Raw genomic sequence first — 20045 nt, 5'->3', positions numbered from 1 at the left:
TAAATTTATTTTTGGGGCTTCCCTGGTGGCGCAGTGGTTGAGAATCTGCCTGCCAATGCAGAGGACACGGGTTCGAGCCCTGGTCTGGGAAGATCCCACATGCCGCAGAGCAACTAGGCCCGTGAGCCACAATTGCTGAGCCTGTGCATCTGGAGCCTGTGCTCCACAACAAGAGAGGCCGCGATAGTGAGAGGCCCGCGCACCGCGATGAAGAGTGGCCCCCACTCGCCGCAACTAGAGAAAGCCCTCGCACAGAAACGAAGACCCAACGCAGCCATAAATAAATAAATAAATAAATAAAATTTTTTAAAAAATTTATTTTTGGCTGTATTGGGTCTTCGTTGCTGTGCGCGGGCTTTCTCTAGTTGTGGCGAGCGGGGGCCACTCTTCATTGCGGTGCGCGGGCTTCTCATTGCGGTGGCCTCCTTATTGCGGCGGCCTCTCTTGTTGCGGAGCAGAGGCTCTAGGAGCACGGGCTTCAGTAGTTGTGGCTTGCGGCTCTAGAGCGCAGGCTCAGTAGTTGTGGCGCATGGGCTTAGTTGCTCCGTGGCATGTGGGATCTTCCCAGACCAGGGCTCAAACCCGTGTCCCCTGCATTGGCAGGTGGATTCTTAACCACTGCACCACCAGGGAAGCCCACAACTTGCTTTCAAATCGCTCAGGAAAAGAAGCAGCAGACAAACCTACATCTACCCACAGTGCGGGGAGGCATGAGACAAATGTGACAAAATGTTAACAACTGGTGACTCTAGGGGCAGGGTATTGGGATGTTCCTTGCACTGTTCTTTCAGCTTTTATGTGACTTTGAAAATTTTCGAAATAAGAAGGTGAGGAGAAAAGAGCAACAACAGCTTTGTTCCATCTGCAGTTTGTTTGGGTTGCAGTTCCCTTGGCTTTGCCTGGCTCTCCTGGGTTACTGTCCTGATTCCCGGTTTCTTTCTCCTTCTGTACAGCATGCACAGTTCTCTGTTTCCCTTTCTCGTAGGAACTTCTTCTGTTTTTTGGCTGCATTGGGTCTTCGTTGCTGCGCGCGGGATTTCTATAATTGTGGCAAGCGGGAGCTACTCTTCGTTGCAGTGCGCAAGCTTCTCGTTGTGGTGGCTTCCCTTGCTGCAGAGCACGGGCTCTAGGCGCACAGGCTTCAGTAGTTGTGGCACACGGGCTCAGTAGTTGTGGCTCATGGGCTCTAGAGTGCAGGCTCGGTAGTTGTGGCACATGGGCTTAGTTGCTCCACGGTATGTGGGATCTTCCGGACCGGATCGAACCCGTGTCCCCTGCATTGGCATGCGGATTCTTAACCACTGTGCCACCACGGAAGTCCTGGAACTTCTTTTTTGGGTGAGTTATTCTATTTTGGACTTGGAAGTCTTATGACTATCTTTTTGGCAGACTTACATGACTTTTCTAGAAGCAGGTAAGAACCAGTGTGCATTGGTGCCTATATTTTCTGTTTTTGTTTTGTTTTAACATTGTGTCATGTGCTCCAAGTAAATTTGCAAGGAAGTTTAGTTCTCTGAGACTTAAAGTCTTAATCCTCAGGAATACCATCAAACTAATGTGTAGTGTAACTAACCTCTCTCTCCCTAACCTCCATATAAGCTTTTTCCTCTCAGCTGAGAGTTTTTGCAAGAGGTCAGATTTTGCTTGCATTCTGTGGATATGGGCTTGTGAAAGGTCCTGGGTTTCATTTTATGAAATTTGACAGTCTGGGGATTTGAATAGCTGGCCTGTAAAACCAGGAGTCTTTTTGCCAGGGGAGCGCTCGCAGGCCAGTTTTGCTGGGAGCTTCTTCTCCCTCTCTGTGACTTGGTGACTAATGGTTTCGTGGCTTTGGGGGTGGAGGATGTCATTACAAATGGATGATGGGGCTTTGGCTTCTGCACTGGATTATCTGGGTGTGCTGAGTGGGTGGGGAGCAGAATATGCCACCCCAAAATATACCACTTTGGCATATTGATTATTTTGAATTATAGTTTCTTGAGAAACAACCAGTGCAAGAAGGGTGCTCTGACCCTCCTTTATCTCCCTGAAAGCAGCAAATAAATCTCCCATGTGAAAGGTACCTTCCCTGTACCAGGGGGTAGAAGGCATCCTTATCACCAGAGACAGGAGATTCAAGGCTGAGAAGGCTGTATAAACAAACCCCGTTACTTCCTCACTAATTTACTACCCCAAGCCCAAACTTCTTTGTCTTGTCAATTCTTCACAAATTTATCATTTCTTTGTCTAAAAGATATAAAAGATGCCTGCTCTGGTCACTTCTTCAAGCCACATATCTTTGGGGCTCTCATACGTGCGAAATTAAATTTGTTTTTCTCTTGTTAATGTCTCCTGTCAATTTAATTATTAGACCAACCAAAGACCTTAAAGGGAAGAAGGGAAAAGTTTTCCTCCCCTACACTGGTCTGGGTGTTTGTGTCCAGCCCATTGGGATTGGGGGTAGTTTCTTTCTTAGAGCTTTCACACAGGCCCCTAAGGCCTCCCATCCATTTCTGTCCACTCTCCTGAGCTTTTCCACTGTGGCCCTGGCCCTGAGCAGGTGAGTGTGGGTGGATTCCTGCTGTTTGGGACGCTGTGTTTTCCCATCTCCTCAGAGCCTGTGCATTTTCCCTGATCATCCCTCCCTTCCCTTCCAGCCTCCCGCGTCCTTGTCTCCAGACTGGATGAGTTTTGTGACCCATCAGAAGTTCTCATCTTCATGCTACTTCCCCAGCAAGTTAATGGAATGAACACATGTAGATTCTGAAGTTGCCTCTGTTGAAAATCTGTTTTATTTTGATTATTAGCTTGTTAAACATTTAGGGAGGAAGGAAACTGAGTGTTCAGCAGCCTCTTAGGGGGAGGTTTCCTTCTTCCTTGGATTATTTTTTGTTCTGAGGTGGCTGGAGGGAAAGGAGAGGGAAGGTCACGGCCTGTGTCACGGAGCAGAAGCAGTTATCCAAACAAACAAACGGTGTGGCTTATGTGACATGAGGGTGTAATGAATGCTTGCAGTGTATTACAATAGTATGGATATGTTTTCGAGGTAAACAAACATAGCTTTATTTTTATGCAAATTAGCACATACCTGTATGCTGAAAGCCTATAGGAAAGAGGAGGCAGTAATCCTAAAACTTATGTTCTTAAGAGTTTATAAGAAGTTTCACCCAGGAGGCCAGACCTGGGGCCTCTCAGCTGGGTCCTGAGGACAGCCATCCCCAGAGCTGGGCAGTGAGGAGGGGGCTGGCTTTGGAGGCCACCCCAGGGAGACTGAGCCCTCGCCCTGCAAGCAACCCAATTGGTTTCATGACCTAATTCTCGCAACAGGAAGCTGGAGGTCTTTCTGGCCCCATTCTGAGGGGATGCAGTGAGCCTGGTCCGGGAAACTTTTTTATTTGAACCGATTATAGGAGACTTCAACGGAGGGAAGGGTTGGAGGGAGAGTGGGGGCAAAGGCAGAAGGGCTGGAGAGGGCGGTGGTTCTTGCCAGCCCAGCCTGCTGGCAGGCATCAAAAGACCTGGGCCGCCTTGTCTGGGCCTGCCCCTGAGAACAAGGCTTGTCCCCTTCGGCAGGAGGCTGGTGTGAACGAGCCCATGTGGCTCTGAGTGAAGGGACCTTATGTAGCTCCTGATAAATAAATAGCACTGTGTCAGTTTTTCCCCTTCCTCTTTAAAAATAAAAAACAGCCCCGCCACCAAAAAACAACAACTTTTAAATTTCCCAATTTAATTAACGTTTTAAATGGTGACCCTGCAAGAGTTGGCATAGCTGTGGGCAGTGGGGTTGATGGAGCTTCCGTGGGTTGAAATTTCCATTCTGGCCTCTTTCTCTGGAGGTGACCCAAGGTCTGTGAAACCTGGCCAGGCTCCTTCCCTGGGATTATTAGGCTTGGAACTGGTCCTTCCGGCCCAAATTTGACTTCAGCCCGATCCCTAAGAAGACTGACCAGCAATGCAAATTGAGTTTTCCCTTTGAGGCGGGGGGTGGTGGTAGGTTGTCAGCACGCTGGGGGCATCTCAGATGTTGATCTAGGTCACAGGAGAGAAAAAGTGTCCTTCTGCCACCAGCCTGCACAGGTGAGCTGTTGACACTGCCAGGTGCTCAGCCCGCGGTGAAGGTCGTCCAGCTTGAGAGAGCCTGCCCAGGAGTGGGAGGCGGTGCTTGCACCCGCTCGAGAGCCGAGAGCCGAGAGCGCCTGCCCTTACATCCACTCATAAATAGACAAGGGCTCTGGAGTCTGCATTACCCACCCCCTTGGAACCTGCAAGAGGCCAAAGGTCAGACTGAATCAGAGGAAAATCCGGAGCCGGATTTTGTAGGCGCACTGGTTCCTGATTTCAGGTCTCAGGCTCCGGCTTGGCCAGGTTCCAGGGCCCCAGCTGTTCTCTGTGAAGGAAAAAAGAATCTCTCTTTAAATTAGGTCAGAAGATGCCTTTCTTTCCTTCTGTCCTTGTCCCCCTACTGTGCAGGGATAAAACCACCACCTGCACGTCCCTTGGTCAGAACTACAGAGCTTTAGGACTTCGTCCGGGATCGGGATCGGAGTGTCCCAGTGCAGCCGAGGAAACTTCCCCCGGCTCTGCGTTCCCTTCCTGTTTGCCTTGTGCTGGCTGAACCGCAGAGGCTGTCAGAGCAGGCCTGCCAGGTACTCTTGCTTAGCTGTAAAAAGGACTTGAAGAGACAGTGAGGTCTGGGTAACCTTTTCTACCAATCAGGCCAAAATCACAGGATAAAATTTTTCTTTAACCAGAAGTTTTTGTATTTATTATTATTATTATTATTGGCTCTGCCACATGCGGGATCTTAGTTCCCTGACCCAGGATCGAACCCGGGCCCCCTGCAGTGGAAGCGCAGAGTCTTAACCACTGGACCACCAGGGAAGTCCCCAGAAGTTTTAAACAGACGCCTTTTACCAATCCAGTTACATCAACATTTATAGTCTGTACATGCAGGCTCCTTCAGTTCCTTGATGTCTTAGGTTCTCTGAGGTGAGGACATTCTGAGGCTGGGGGCTTCCTTCGTGGTTCCCAGGTGAATCTGAAATCTGTTCATTCACTTAACTGTGCATGGGACTCCAGATGTGACTGACAGCAGCAGGAACCCACCAGATTCCTCAGCACAGAGCCTACGGTCTTCAAGCTTTTCGAGGGTCCACAAAAATACTGGAGACCTGAAAAGAAAAAGTATCCGCTCCCTCTACTCATAGGAGTTATATGAGAATTCTATTTAATGAGAGATATGGGTCCATTGTATTATTTATTTATTTATTTATTTGGCTGCACCGTGTCTTAGCTGTGACATGCAGGATCTTTAGTTGCGGCATGCGGGATCTAGTTCCCTGACCAGGGACCGCACCTGGGCCCCCTGCATGGGGAGCGCGCGGAGTCTTAACCACTGGACCGCCAGGGAGGTCCCTGGGTCCATTGTAATATGTCTGTGAGAATAAGGCTGCCTGGGCCCACGAAGGACTTAAACCACCCTGTGGCCTGCCCTCAGAGAGCTTCCAGTTTGGAGGTGGAGATAGAGGCACAGACACCCAGGTGCAGTGCTTGGGCAGTGCTTTGAGTAGAGGAAATTTGGGTGAGTGTGCAAACACAGGCTTCAAAAAGGTAACGATCGAACAGTGAACAGTAAATAGGGAGGAACATTCTAGACTGAGGGTACAGCAGATGTGAAGGCCGGAGGTGCTGAAGGAGCCTGGTGCAAGTGGTGACGAAGGTGGCCACCCGGCAGGGCTCCCCATCCTCGGCGCTGTGGGCGTGGGGCTGGGGGGACGGGGCGCGTCCTGTGCACTGTAGGTGGTTCTTCCCAGGAGCATCCTCCCAGTTGTGACAATCGAAAATCCTCCTTTCTCCAGACATTGCCAAATGCCCCCATCTGAGACCCAGCGCCAAGCAGGGACCGTGGTGGATGGCCAGGGGCTGCCTGCGCGCCCCTGCCCGAGGGTGCAGTGGAGGGAGCCCCTTCCTGTCCAGCGTGCAGGTCTGTGCCTGCCCCCGTGTCCTCTGGTTCGTGTGACGCTCCATGTGCAAGGGTGGCTGGCAGGCTCTCTCCGAGGGGAGTCAGGCCGCGGAAAGGAGGGTGCGCCCCGAAGCCCCCTCCCCAGGCTGACTGTGGTTTTCTGTGCTGACGCCTTTCCCCCTGTTGTCTGGACAGCCAGGCAGGGTGGCTGCGCTCTGGATGTTGGGCTGTTTTGAATGATGTCACGTGGATTTGATTTTAATGCTTCGAGAAGTTCACCGAAGGGCCTTCATCAGAGCGGCTCACGCCTGGAAGAGAAAATGCCCTGTTGCTGTGAAGGGGCAGGTGGCAGCTCTGAGGTAGGAGGTGTTGGGAAGGTGGGTGTTGAGAGTTCCAGAATCTCCTGTGCAGCAGACCTGTGGCTGGGGAGGAGGGCCTGTTGGTGTCTGGGCTTCCCAGCTCCTCCGCCCCGGATGAGGGCCGCCCTGGGGCCTCCAGAGCAACTGCAGCCTCTCCTGCTGCGACCCCACTTCCCAGGGGCTTTTTAACGTTTTCCTGACCTTTAATTTTGATTTCAAATCTACAGAAAACTTGGAATAGTGCAGTGAACACACCTGTGCCCTTTACCTGGATTCACCAGTGTTAACCTTTGCTGTATTTGCTCACGCACTGTCTCTGTTCATAGTCACACTCACACATACTCACACACATTTCCGCATACACACAGACACACTCACATACACACACACACTCTAACACAAACACATGCATATACACATACACGCTCACACACATACACACACGCTCACACACATATACACATACACACATACACATATATACACATACACGCACATAAACACACACACTCTAACACAAACACATGCATATACACATACACGCTCACACACATTTACACATACACATATATACACATACACACACACAAACACACACACTCTAACACAAACACATGCATATACACATACACGCTCACACACATATACACATACACACATAAACACACATGCATATACACATACTAACACAAACATACATATACACACTCACACGTACACACACATATACACATACACATATATGCACATACACACACAAACACATACTAACACATACAAATACACACATACACACATACACACATGCATTTACACACATACATAAACACACACATATGCATATACACATACTAACACAAACACATACATATACACACTCACACGCACACACACATATACACATACACATATATGCACATACACACACAAACACATACTAACACATACAAATACACACATACACACATGCATTTACACACATACATAAACACACACATATACATACACATACACAATAACACAAACACATACATATACACATACACGCTCACACACATATACACACACACATATACACATGCACACTAATATAAACACACACATATATACACATACACACATATACACATACAGCACTGACATATACACACACACATATACATGCTCACACATATACACATACATACACTCACACACATGCATACATATACACACACACTCATACACACACTTTTTTTCCAGAACCATTTCAGAGTAAGTTGCAAGCATTGAGACATTTCACCCTTAAATACTCAGCCTGTATCTCTCAAGAACCAGGATATTTTCCAACGTAACCACAATATATTCATCACATTCAACACATATAACATTGATACAATACTAATATCTAATAAATACTCCCTATTAAATTTTCTCTAGTTGCCCAATAGCGGCCTATGACTCCCTCACCTCTCCCCTCCCTGGATTCCATCAAGAACCATTCCCTGTATTTAGTTCTTATACTGCCTTATTTCATTTTCTGATTAGCAGTTATTTTGGGCTCTGGCTTGCCTTTTCCCTGTAAAGTGGAAAGTTTTCATTTCAGTTTCAGTTAAAATGGCTAATGGAACTTCCCCGGCGGTCCAGTGGTTAGGATTCCGTGCTTCCAGTGCAGGGGGCACAGGTTCGATCCCTGGTTGGGGAACTAAGATCCCACATGCCATGGGGCGTGGCCAAAAAAATAAAGTAAAATGGCTAATGTTTCTATCAGCTTCTGAACTGGACGGGGCTGATAGGATGGAGAGAAAGCGTGGATTTTCAAATCCAGGCTTGTCACCTGTTAGCTCCGTGGCCTTGAGCAGGTTACTTACCTTCTCTGGGCCTTGGTTGTCTCATCTATAAAATGGGACTAATTCCTGCCTCGCAGGCTTGTCGTGAGGACCCCATGTGCTGAACAGGCCTGACATTGTGCCTGGCCCTTAGGAATGCTCTAGCAACCACAGTAATTATCACTGTTGTTCTGCAACTTCGCCTGGCTTCACAGAGCAAGAAGGAGCTTTGGGGCAGGTTGGAATTTGGGTTGGTGACCTCAGGACAAATTCCTTATCCCAAGCTCATCACCTAAGAATGGTGCTGCGTCCTGCAAACTGCCTGAGCGGCGGCAGAGCCATCATTACACCTGTTTTGCTCCTGCTGGTGGAGTGCGGTTCACTAACGCCGAGCCTGGCTCTGGGTGGAGGAGGCCGAAATGTGGAATTTATTAATTAAGGTGGTTGCTCATGAGGCCCTAGAGTCTGGGAGGTTGCGGTTTAATTACTGGGAGTGGAGCTCGTGGAAGTTCTCTCTGGTGCCCCAGCTTTGATGTCGCTGGGGGACCTGAGGTGCTGCCCCAAGTGGGACTTGCAGCCCGGGCTGCAGATGAGGCTCAGGGCTGCCTCCCTCTGCTGAGCGCGTTTCTGTCCACTTACTTGTTTACTGGAGAGCAGTGCAGCGTGGGCGGGAGCCTGGACATTCTGGGTTCGAATCCGGCCCCAGAACGGACTAGGACGGACTAGCTGGGTGAGCATAGACTAGCGCCCTCATTTGTAAAACCTTATAGGGATGCTTGTTGCAAAGACTGAATGATTCATGTACGTGGAGGGTTCAGAACAGCGCCCGGCCAACAGCAAGCCGGAATATATGTCAGCTGTTTCTTTAAAGCAGTGTTCTCACCTGGGGGGGGATTTTACCCCCCAGGGAGCACATGGCAAAGTCTGGAGACATTCTTGGTTGTCACGACCAAGGGGGAGGTGCTTTTGGCTGGTAGAGCCCAGGGATGCTGCTATATAACCTCCCATGGGTGGCACAGTCACCGCGACAGAGAACGATCCTGCCCAGAACGCCACTAGCGCTGAGGCTGAGAAACCAAGGACTCCGGGCAGCACGTGCAACACGGAAGGAGGTCCTGTTCCTCACCACCCCCACCCTTATCCTTCCTTTGATCCGCTCCCCTCCCCCTCCTCCCCTCGCTGGTGTCCCTCCCGCTGCACCCAGGGCCCCAGGCTGGCTCCCCCAGGCTTCCCCTGGCTTACCCGCTCACCTGACCGCTGACACCTCCTTTTCCCCTCACCCAGCTCGGGGTTTTTTATCACAGTACCTATCTCCTTCCTCCTTACTAGGTTATTTACCCACTGATTACTTCTTGTTTATTTCATTTTGTCTGTTCTCCCTTCTCCCTAGAATGTATGTAGGGACTTTTGCCTGTTTTTGCACTGCTGTATCCCAGTCCCAGTAAGTGCTCAGAACGTCTGTTGATTGAATGAATGAATGCGTTCCCCAAAGCCACACGGCTGGTACGTGACATGCCAGGATGTCAGTTCTTCGCCGTCACCCATGTCGCTCCTTCTTCCCAAAGTGCCCCCCCAGCCCCCCGCCCCATCCAGCGCAGCGTCTCCTAGAAGTGCTCCAGATGTTTCCCGGATCTGGTCAGTCACCATGATCTGACTGTGTCTCCAGAACACTTTGTGGATGTGCACGGTGGTACCGACTTCATCTGAAGGACGAGCCTGCCCTGTTTCCAGCCAGGGGCTTCTCTGTGGCCCTGGGAGCCCAGCCCCAGCTGTTGGCCTGTCCTCAGGGCCGTCACCAGCAGACCGGTAGCTGGCACATCACACCCACACCCCCTCCCGCAGCCGCAGTGGCAGTCCAGGCTCCGACACTGCTCCTGTCCCGCAGTTCCACCTGCCGAAGTGTCCCAAGCCCTCCCATCCTCACCGTCCCTTCTCCGTCACCCCGCAGCCCAAGCCCCGGCCCTCACCTGGCCCAGCAGGGACCTTCCCTCCAGCTCCTCCCCATCTCTCCTCCACGCCACAGCCACAGGGGTCTCAGGCATTTCCCGACTCTCCCGCTTGAAGCTCTCCTCACCCCCCTGAGACCCATGTGGTCCAGCACCTTGAGCCCCCTCACCTGCCTCCCTGGCCTCAGCTACACCTTCTTCCTCCAGTTTTCCCAAAGGCCCAGTCTCTTCCTGTTTGAGGACCTTTACACGTGTGTGTGTGTGTGTGTGTGTGTGTCCCAACCCAGCTCCTCCTGACCTGGGTAACAGCTCAGAAGTCACCTCCAAGGGTTCCTGCCCCCAGGGCAAGGTCAGATTCCCAGCTTCGCGTCCTAGGACACCTTGCACTTACCACCCCCGACCCCCATCATTTATCACCATCTGAGGCTCCATTTACCTGGGTGTGACTTGATTCATGCCTGTCTCCCCTGCTCACTGGGAGCCATCATCACAAGCAGACCATCCCATGCTCGCCTGTGTATCCTCAATGCCCAGCACAGGGCCTGGCATATAATGAGCTGGCATATAATAAAAGATGCTCAGTAATTGTTTGTTCAAAGAATGTCTTTTCCCTCTGCCTGCAGTGCCCTTCCCCATCTTCTCTACCAGCAAACTCCTATTCATCCTTCAAGACCCAGTTTCAGGGTCTTCTGCTGGGATCTGGTCCCTCCCCTTCCTCTGTGTTGTCACAGAGCTCTGCACATCCCCTTACGCTGCCACTTACTACACTGCGTTGAGGCCCTGGGTTTTTTCCTCTCACCTCTGAGCTGCGCCTGGGGAGGTGCTGGGCACGGCACATTACATGCAGTTGGCACTCTTGGAAGTGTTTGTGTTTTTAACCTGACCTATCTTTTTGGTTCGTTGTTACGTATAATTTGTGTTGTTTTCCATTTGCCTTGTGCAGTGTGGTTTCCTCAGCCATTCTGGTACCTCCTGGAAGGCAGGTTTAGTGTCACAGCCCCAGCTTTGTATCTCCTGCTCCCTGAGCCTGACACAGGGCTGTGTTCACCTAGAGAGGTTTTATTTTAGTAAATCTTTCTTGAGTCCATGTCATGTCTATTTAAGGGTAAGGGCCCCTTGGCAGTTGAGAGCGCTTGACATCCTCTCCCTCATTCTGGACCGGCTAGATAGTTTGTGGCACCTGATGCAGGACCCCTTGTTAAAAAAGTATTCAGAATTGTAAGACGGCGACAGGAGAGCATTCAACCAAGAGTAGGGCCCTTATGAGTGCTCGGACCTGTGCTGGTGCCCAGGCCTCACGCTCATGAAGCCAGCCCTCGTCTCCTTGCGTCCTCCGAGGGAGGACACGGTAGAGGTCCTGATTTCCTTTTGACCAGCGGCAAACTGGAGGGCTCAGAGGGCAGTGACTGACCTCAGGTTGCACAGCTGACCATCGACAGAGTAGAACTGGAAACAGAGTCCAGCTCTGGGAGCGTGCTCACTGTCTCCACCGGCTCTGGGGCCCCAGGAGCTTTGGTCCTCGGTTTCCTCCTCTGTAAATTGGGAACATTGACCTGATCATCGGGTGGCAAATGGAACAGCTGGTGCGAGTCCCCAGATGGTCCCATCAGGAACCACCACGTCCCATAGGCGCCCTCTCCTTCAAGTCATGAAGCCGAGGTTCCTCTCTGCTTCTTGGACAGTCTGAGCCCTGTAGACAGTAGGAGGCTAATTGGCTGTTGTGATAGTTGGAGAAATTAAACCCCCTCAGAAGTGGGAGAGGGTTGTCTCTTTTCATCTCTTTTTGAAGGAATGTGGGGACTTGGGTAGAAGGTTCCCCAGGGATCCTTGGTATTTCAGTGCTTTGATGTCTGGAGGAATAAAAGAGCAATTAATCGCTATGTCTTTCCCGTAGGGTAGGCTGAGGGTGGGGGAGTGGCAGTGGCGGGTGACTGCTCTTCCATCCCAGGGCCATCACTGGTCAACGGGCTCTGCAGACCAGCGACCCGGGGCCAGAGCAGAATCTCCCTGTAGGGGAGGCTTCTAAATCTCACTTCCTCTGGAAAGCACGTTTGCCTCAGCCTCTTGGGTGAGTGAGTAGCAGAGATTGCTGAAGACAGATGGGTTGCACAGCTCCCCTTGGTCCCCTAGAATAGGTTTCTCAATTATCCAAAGACATCTGTCCTCACCGCAGGGCTGAGAGCCAGGAGTCCACCTGTAAACCAAGTGCTCCGAGGCCCACGCACCGCAGTGGAGGGGTGGCCGGGCTGCCACGGGCAGGCGAGACTCCGACCCCCTTGCCGGCACCTCCACCCGCCATCAGCAGCCTCCCTCCTGCCCGGTCAACCTGCAGAGGACCCAAACGACGAGGGTGTGTGTGGAAGGCCAAAGAAGAGAAGAGAATGTTCTCTGATTCCTAGAAGAGGTGTGTTTGGGGCAAGCAGACCTGTGGCCAGACTAGTAGGTTGTAAATTATCTGCATCTGTGTTGTGTGTGTATGTGTGTGTGTGTGTGTAAACTTATGTTTCCATATACAACTACAGATGTTCCCCAAGCACACAAACACCATGCAAGTCTGAGCACAAAGTGGGCGGAGCGCCGAGGTAGCTGTGCCTGGCTCGTCGTGTTGTTTGGTGGGTGGGACGCCTTCTCGGGCAGGTGCAGGACTTGCCCATCAGCTGCCCGGGAATGATTCACTCTGGTCCTCGACGTCTAGCACGGCTCTCAATCTGCCTTGGTGACTAACCCAAGGGGAGGAGGGTGTGTGGTGACCTGCTTTGGCTGGAAATGATAGTGCATAGCTGCAGTCGGCACCTTATCCCAGGGTGCTGGTGCAAGTTCCTGGGCTGGCCAGACATACAGATACTTCTGGACCATGCAGGACCCTTGGCCACGAGCTTCCCGCCATCCGCCTGTGTCCCACAGCACCAGCCATGGGCTCCTCCTGGCTCCTCCCGTGACCTGGGTTCTGTGTTTCCACAGGGCTGCACCTTCCTCCTTCTCCCCGGCCACAACCTGCCCGTCACAGTTGAGCACGTGTTTTCCTGAAGGTGATTTCCAGAAGCAGGTAAGGACCCCAGGGGAAGGATGTCTGGTAGAGTGGCCATAGAATGGCGTTGAGGAGAGGGCCTTGGGTACCGGCTCTAGGGCTGACCGTGAAGCTAGCACATCTCATATCCTTTCTTCATCGTCCCTGATAATGCTCATTGCTTCAGCTGTGTGGGTTCTTAGAGTGAGCGTTGCGGTTCTGCTGGTGTCTTCTAGGCTGTTAAGATGTGTAAGGTCTGAATTAATATTTTATATAAGCTCTGTGAATCACACAATTATATGGCATTGTATTTTCATGCAATGTGAACATTGTACAGATGAAAATGTACATTTTAAAACATGAACATTTAAAATATATCACATTTTTTTTTTTTAATGGACAAAAGTTAAGTGCTGGGACCCATGGGGGAGAGGTGGCTTGTGTACCTATAGGCCCCCCCTGTTGTCTGGCCAAGCCTGAGGTCAGGCAGCATTTACAAGCAGGTGGTAGACCACCCTGGGTATAAATGTATATTCCAATTTACATAAGTGTGGGTGTTAAACAGCATTAGCTTTAAGTTTATAAATAAAAAGGAGTGCAGGTGGCTGTGTTTGTATTTGGGTTCCCCCCACCCCGGCCCCCCCGCCTGTCAAAGGGAGGCCAGCTTTCAAAGTCGTTTATCAGAATGGGTCTGACTTCTGCATGTCCTGCTCTCTGGGTCTTTCCTGCACTACCTCCCAGTTCTTCCAAAGTGAGATCAGCTGTTTCCAAGCTGGAGCTCATGTGCATAGAGATTAGGTCCCTCTAATCTCTGGGCAGGAACGTGGTACCTTACCGACGACCTCGATGCCTCCCAGAAAATGCGGTGCGGCCTCCCAGGCCACGAGCCACGTTTGGAACTTGGTATGCGTCCTTCCCAGTGGTTGGGAACCCCTTCCTCACTGTCTTTTACCTACCAACCTTCCTTCAACAGAGATGCAAGCTCAGAACCAACAGAAGTGTGTGGAAGGGGTGTGGGGGGGTGAATGCATCTGTGTGTCTGCAGTGAATGTATGGACCTCAGTTTCTCTGAAGTGCGTTTGTCCCAATCAGGTGTAATTTTCTGGAATCACGCCCACTTTCGCGTAAGCCGTGGATATCTGTGGCACAACATCCACTTAGCCACAAGCCTCTCCCCTCGCCTTTCGTTTGCATAGTTGATAGTTGCCTGTTTCTTTCCATTTTCCGTTTTTTGGCTCATGTATGCCTTTCCCTGTTTAGCTTCCAGAATGTTATATCTTAAGAGAGGGAGCAGGTCTGTCTCTGACTTGGGCAGTTAACACTGAGAGATTTTCTTAGGATTTAGGATGGAAGCTCCACCATCTTAGGCGGTGGTGTGTTTATGGGGTCGCCAGGAGACCATAACCGAGAAGCAGCGTTACCTTACCTTCAGCTCTCACAGCTGAGGACTGAATGAATAATTATTGTGTCCAAATTCTTTGCAGTTTGGACTTAGGTAATTTAAACACATTTTAGTGGAGATCAGTTCTTGATCCCTACAGGGAAGAATAAGAATTCTCAAGTGAAGTTAATCTGATGTGTGTCAAAACTGTGATGAAAAGTTAACCGCATGTTCACTTGGATAGGCACCAAACTCAAACACTGTAATACACTTGCAGCATACCAGCGACTGAAAGGTCATTGTTTTTTGTGTTGATTGTGATGTATTCTCTTCAATTATTTCCTTCACATTGGCACTCTTGATGCAGCTTCTGTTTAGGACGGAATTATGTAAACAGGTCCCGATGTTCTCGTCCATCAGGATTGGAGCGTGGAGGGCAGGAACACGTGTTTATGCCGCAGTCGGCCCTGACCCATCCCTGGGTGTTCTTTCTGTCAAGCAGCAGGGTGGAGTCAGCTCAAACTAGAGCTCGAAGAATCCTAGAAGACTAGAATTTTTAGGAATGGCAGGAGTCCTCCCAAGGCAAGGAGAAACAGTTTAAGAACTGGTCTCTGCCAGGGAAGTGTGAACAGGGAGTGACCTGGCCGCAAAGACCCATTCAGGCACCAACGACACCCCAGGCCCATGGCTGGGTGTGTGAGGCCCCCTGGTAATCACAGTGTGAGTGTGGTGTGTCCCCGGGGATAGTGGAGCTGCAGTGGAACAGCACCGGTCTCTACGGGGCGCCAAGGGTAGGATTGTTGGGAGGAGCAAAGTTCTGTGAAATAGACCCCGTGCAAAATGATTGACACGGGCACCCACACACACTCACTCCTGTGGGTTCTGAGCCCTCATACCCCTGTTGGAGGAAGCTTGGCTGGTCAGGAAAGGACAGTGAGGAAGGGGCTCTCAACCTCTGTGAAGCCAGCATCCCGAGGTCCTGGGACGCACAGCAAAACCAGAGACATATCCTTGCCTGGGTAGAGCTGGCCCCTAAATGGGGGGATAGAGCTTGCTCTGGGACCCAGGACTGGGGGTGGTTTGTGACAGTAGGACCACTACGAAGCCTTGAACCAGAAGGGCCTTTGGGGGGCTTGTGTTGGGGGCCGAGGGGGTTGGGGGTGAGGGGGAAGTAGCGGGGAGGGGGTAGGGGAGCGGGTGGGTGTGGCCCTGGAGCTCTGGTTCTTTTGTGTGTGGCGACACCTAGTGGCCAGTCCCTTGTCTTCCACAAGGAGAGGGCCAACTGACCATTAGCCCTTGGACACAGGACGGAATCGGAAGACTTTTACCCCTGGAAGCCCTAATTCCCAGTTTGAAGGCTTCATGGAGCATTTCAGATGACCTTGGAGAACACGACAGACCAAGGCATACAAAATAGTCAGGAATGAGAGTCTTTGGAAAAGCTAAATTTGGTTATGGAGACTGGATTAGGGACTTGCATTTGACCATAAGTGATGTGGAGATGGTAGGGGGTGGAAGCCCAGACCCCACAGGCTGTCTGGGTTCTCTCTTCAGCCAACTGGGCCAGGGCTGTGGGTAGACGGGGCAAGGGAAGGAGCCACGGCCCCGGCCCTCCAACAGGTGCAGGAAGACAGTGAGCGAGCACCCCGGCAGGTGCTCTAGGAAGCGGACGAGGGACTTCCCTGGTGGTCCAGTGGTTAAGATTCCATGCTCCCAATGCAGGGGGCACGGTTTCAGTCCCTGGTTGGGGAACTAAGATTTGCATGCCTCATGGTGCGGCCTAAAAATAAAACAAAAGAAAAAGAAACTGGGACGTGACCGGACCATGTGCCCAAGAGGGCCTGGGTGGGGCGCACGACCTGCTTCGGTCATGCAGTCAGGAAAGGCTCCCCAGGAAGGCATCTAAGTGAGCGGAAGAGAAGCCAGTTCCAGGCCTGGGGACCCCAGTGCAAAGGCTGCTGGGGAGGAGCTTCTTGGCAGGTCCTAGAAACAGACCGGGGGCCAGTGAGACAGAGGCGAGGAGTGGGAGCAAGAGGCAAGGCCAGCCGTGTGGGGTCCTGGCAAGGGCGTGAAGCGTATCCTGGGGTAGGTTGGAGTGGGGAGAAATGTCATCCGTTCTGGCTTTTAAAAAGATCATTCCGGTTAGATAGCCTCATCCACCAGAGGGCAGACAGCAGAAGCAAGAAGAACTACAATCCTGCAGCCTGTGGAACAAAAACCACATTCACAGAAAGATAGACAAGATGAAAAGGCAGAGGGCTATGTACCAGATGAAGGAACAAGATAAAACCCCAGAAAAACAACTAAATGAAGTGGTAGGCAACCTTCCAGAAAAAGAATTCAGAATAATGATAGTGAAGATGATCCAGGACCTCGGAAAAAAATGGAGGCAAATATCGAGAAGATGGCAAGAAATGTTTAACAAAGACCTAGAAGAATTAAAGAACAAACAAACAGAGATGAGCAATACATTAACTGAAATGAAAACTACACTAAAAGGAATCAATAGCAGAATAACTGAGGCAGAAGAACGGATAAGTGACCTGGAAGACAGAATGGTGGAATTCACTGCTGCGAAACAGACTAAAGAAAAAAGAATGAAAAGAAATGAAGACAGCCTAAGAGACCTCTGGGACAACATTAAACGCAACAACATTCGCATTATAGGGGTCCCAGAAGAAGAGAGAGAGAAACGACCAGAGAAAATATTTGAAGAGATTATAGTCAAAAACTTCCCTAACATGGGAAAGGAAATAGCCACCCAAGTCCAGGAAGCACAGCGAGTCCCATACAGGATAAACCCAAGGAGAAACATGCCGAGACACATAGTAATCAAATTGGCAAAAATTAAAGACAAAGAAAAATTATTGAAAGTAGTAAGGGAAAAATGACAAATAACATACAAGGGAACTCCCATAAGGTTAACAGCTGATTTCTCAGCAGAGACTCTACAGGCCAGAAGGGAGTGGTATGATATACTTAAAGTGATGAGAGGGAAGAACCTACAACCAAGATTACCCGGCAAGGATCTCATCCAAATTCGATGGAGAAATCAAAAGCTTTACAGACAAGCAAAAGCTAAGAGAATTCAGCACCACCAAACCAGCTCTAAAACAAATGCTGAAGGAACTTCTCTAAGTGGGAAACACAAGAGAAGAAAAGGACCTACAAAAACAAACCCAAAACAATTAAGACAATGGTCATAGGAACATACATACCGATAATTACCTTAAACGTGAATGGATTAAACGCTCCAACCAAAAGACACAGGCTCGCTGAATGGATACAAAAACAAGACCCATCTATATGCTGCCTACAAGAGACCCACTTCAGACCTAGGGACACATACAGACTGAAAGTGAGGGGATGGGAAAAGATATTCCATGCAAATGGAAATCAAAAGAAAACTGGAGTAACAATACTCATTTCAGATAAAATAGACTTTAAAATAAAGAATGCTACAAGAGACAAGGAAGGACACTACATAATGATCAAGGGATCAATCCAAGAAGAAGATATAACAATTATAAATATATATGCACCCAACATAGGAGCATCTCAATACATAAGGCAACTGCTAACAGCTATAAAAGAGGAAATTGACAGTAACACAATAATAGTGGGGGACTTTAACACCTCACTTACACCAATGGACAGATCATCCAAAATGAAAATAAATAAGGAAACAGAAGCTTTAAATGACACAATAGACCAGATAGATATAATTGATATTTATAGGACATTCCATCCAAAAACAGCAGATTACACTTTCTTCTCAAGTGCGCACAGAACATTCTCCAGGATAGATCACATCTTGGGTCACAAATCAAGCCTCAGTAAATTTAAGAAAATTGAAATCATATCAAGCATCTTTTCTGACCACAACGCTATGAGATTAGAAATGAATTACAGAGAAAAAAACGTAAAAAACACAAACACATGGAGGCTAAACACTACGTCACTAAATAACCAAGAGATCACTGAAGAAATCAAAGAGGAAATCAAAAAATACCTAGAGACAAATGACAATGAAAACACGATGATCCAAACAAAACCTATGGGATGCAGCAAAAGCAGTTCTAAGAGGGAAGTTTATAGCTATACAAGCCTACCTCAAGAAACAAGAAAAATCTCAAGTAAACACTCTAACCTTACACCTAAAAGAACTAGAGAAAGAAGAACAAACAAAACCCAAAGTTAGCAGAAGGAAAGAAATCAAAGATCAGAGCAGAAATAAATGAAATAGAAACAAAGAAAACAATAGCAAAGATCAATACAACTAAAAGCTGGTTCTTTGAGAAGATAAACAAAATTGATAAACCATTAGCCAGACTCATCAAGAAAAAGAGGGAGAGGACTCAAATCCATAAAATTAGAAATGAAAAAGGAGAAGTTACAACAGACACTGCAGAAATACAAAGCATCCTAAGAGACTACTACAAGCAACTCTATGACAATAAATTGGACAACCTGGAAGAAATGGACAAATTCTTAGAAAGGTATAACCTTCCAAGACTGAACCAGGAAGAAATAGAAAATATGAACAGACCAATCACAAGTAGTGAAATTGAAACTGTGATTAAAAATCTTCCAACAAACAAAAGTCCAGGACCAGATGGCTTCACAGGTGAATTCTATCAAACATTTAGAGAAGAGCTAACACCCATCCTTCTCAAACTCTTCCAAAAAATTGCAGAGGAAGGAACACTCCCAAACTCATTCTATGAGGCCACCATCACCCTGATACCAAAACCAAAGATACTACAAAAAAGAATTACAGACCAATATCACTGATAAATATAGATGCAAAAATCCTCAACAAAATACTAGCAAACAGAATCCAAAGGATCGTACACCATGATCAAGTGGGATTTATCCCAGGGATGCAAGGATTCTTCAATATGCGCAAATCAATCAGTGTGATACACCATATTAACAAATTGAAGAATAAAAACCATTTGATCATCTCAATAGATGCAGAAAAAGCTTTTGACAAAATTCAACACCGATTTATGATTAAAAACTCTCCAGAAAGTGGGCATAGAGGGAACCTACCGCCACATAATAAAGGCCATATATGACAAACCCACAGCAAACATCATTCTCAGTGGTGAAAAACTGAAAGCATTTCCTCTAAGATCAGGAACAAGACAAGGATGTCCACTCTCACCACTATTATTCAACATAGTTTTGGAAGTCCTAGCCACTGCAATCAGAGAAGAAAAAGAAATAAAAGGAATACAAATTGGAAAAGAAGAAGTAAAACTGTCACTGTTTGCAGATGACATGATACTATACGTAGAGAATCCTAAAAATGCCACCAGAAAACTACTAGAGCTAATCAATGAATTTGGTAAAGTTGCAGGATACAAAATTAATGCACAGAAATCTCTTGCATTCCTATACACTAATGATGAAAAGTCTGAAAGAGAAATTAAGGAAACACTCCCATTTACCATTGCAACAAAAAGAATAAAATACCTAGGAATAAACCTACCTTGGGAGACAAAAGACCTGTATGCAGAAAACTATAAGACACTGATGAAAGAAATTAAAGATGATACCAACAGGTGGAGAGAGATACCGTGTTCTTGGAATGGAAG

General features: G+C 48.8%; 1 protein-coding gene across 2 annotated transcripts in view; it reads left to right on the top strand.

The window, feature by feature from the left end:
• CTNNBIP1 (catenin beta interacting protein 1) overlaps positions 1 to 20045 on the top strand; it is a 51653-nt gene that overhangs the window by 10340 nt on the left and 21268 nt on the right. The window contains exons 2-3 of one of the 2 annotated variants that reach the window (XM_059912405.1): positions 12228 to 12458; positions 13016 to 13100. The gene's annotated coding sequence lies outside the window, so the exon portion shown is untranslated. The remainder of the gene's footprint in view (positions 1 to 12227; positions 12459 to 13015; positions 13101 to 20045) is intronic. The other variant, XM_059912396.1, reaches the window with a different exon arrangement.

The sequence above is a fragment of the Balaenoptera ricei genome, chromosome 1 (assembly GCF_028023285.1).
Source record: "Balaenoptera ricei isolate mBalRic1 chromosome 1, mBalRic1.hap2, whole genome shotgun sequence".
NCBI lineage: Eukaryota > Metazoa > Chordata > Mammalia > Artiodactyla > Balaenopteridae > Balaenoptera > Balaenoptera ricei.
This window is presented reverse-complemented; position numbering and strand designations above follow the sequence as displayed.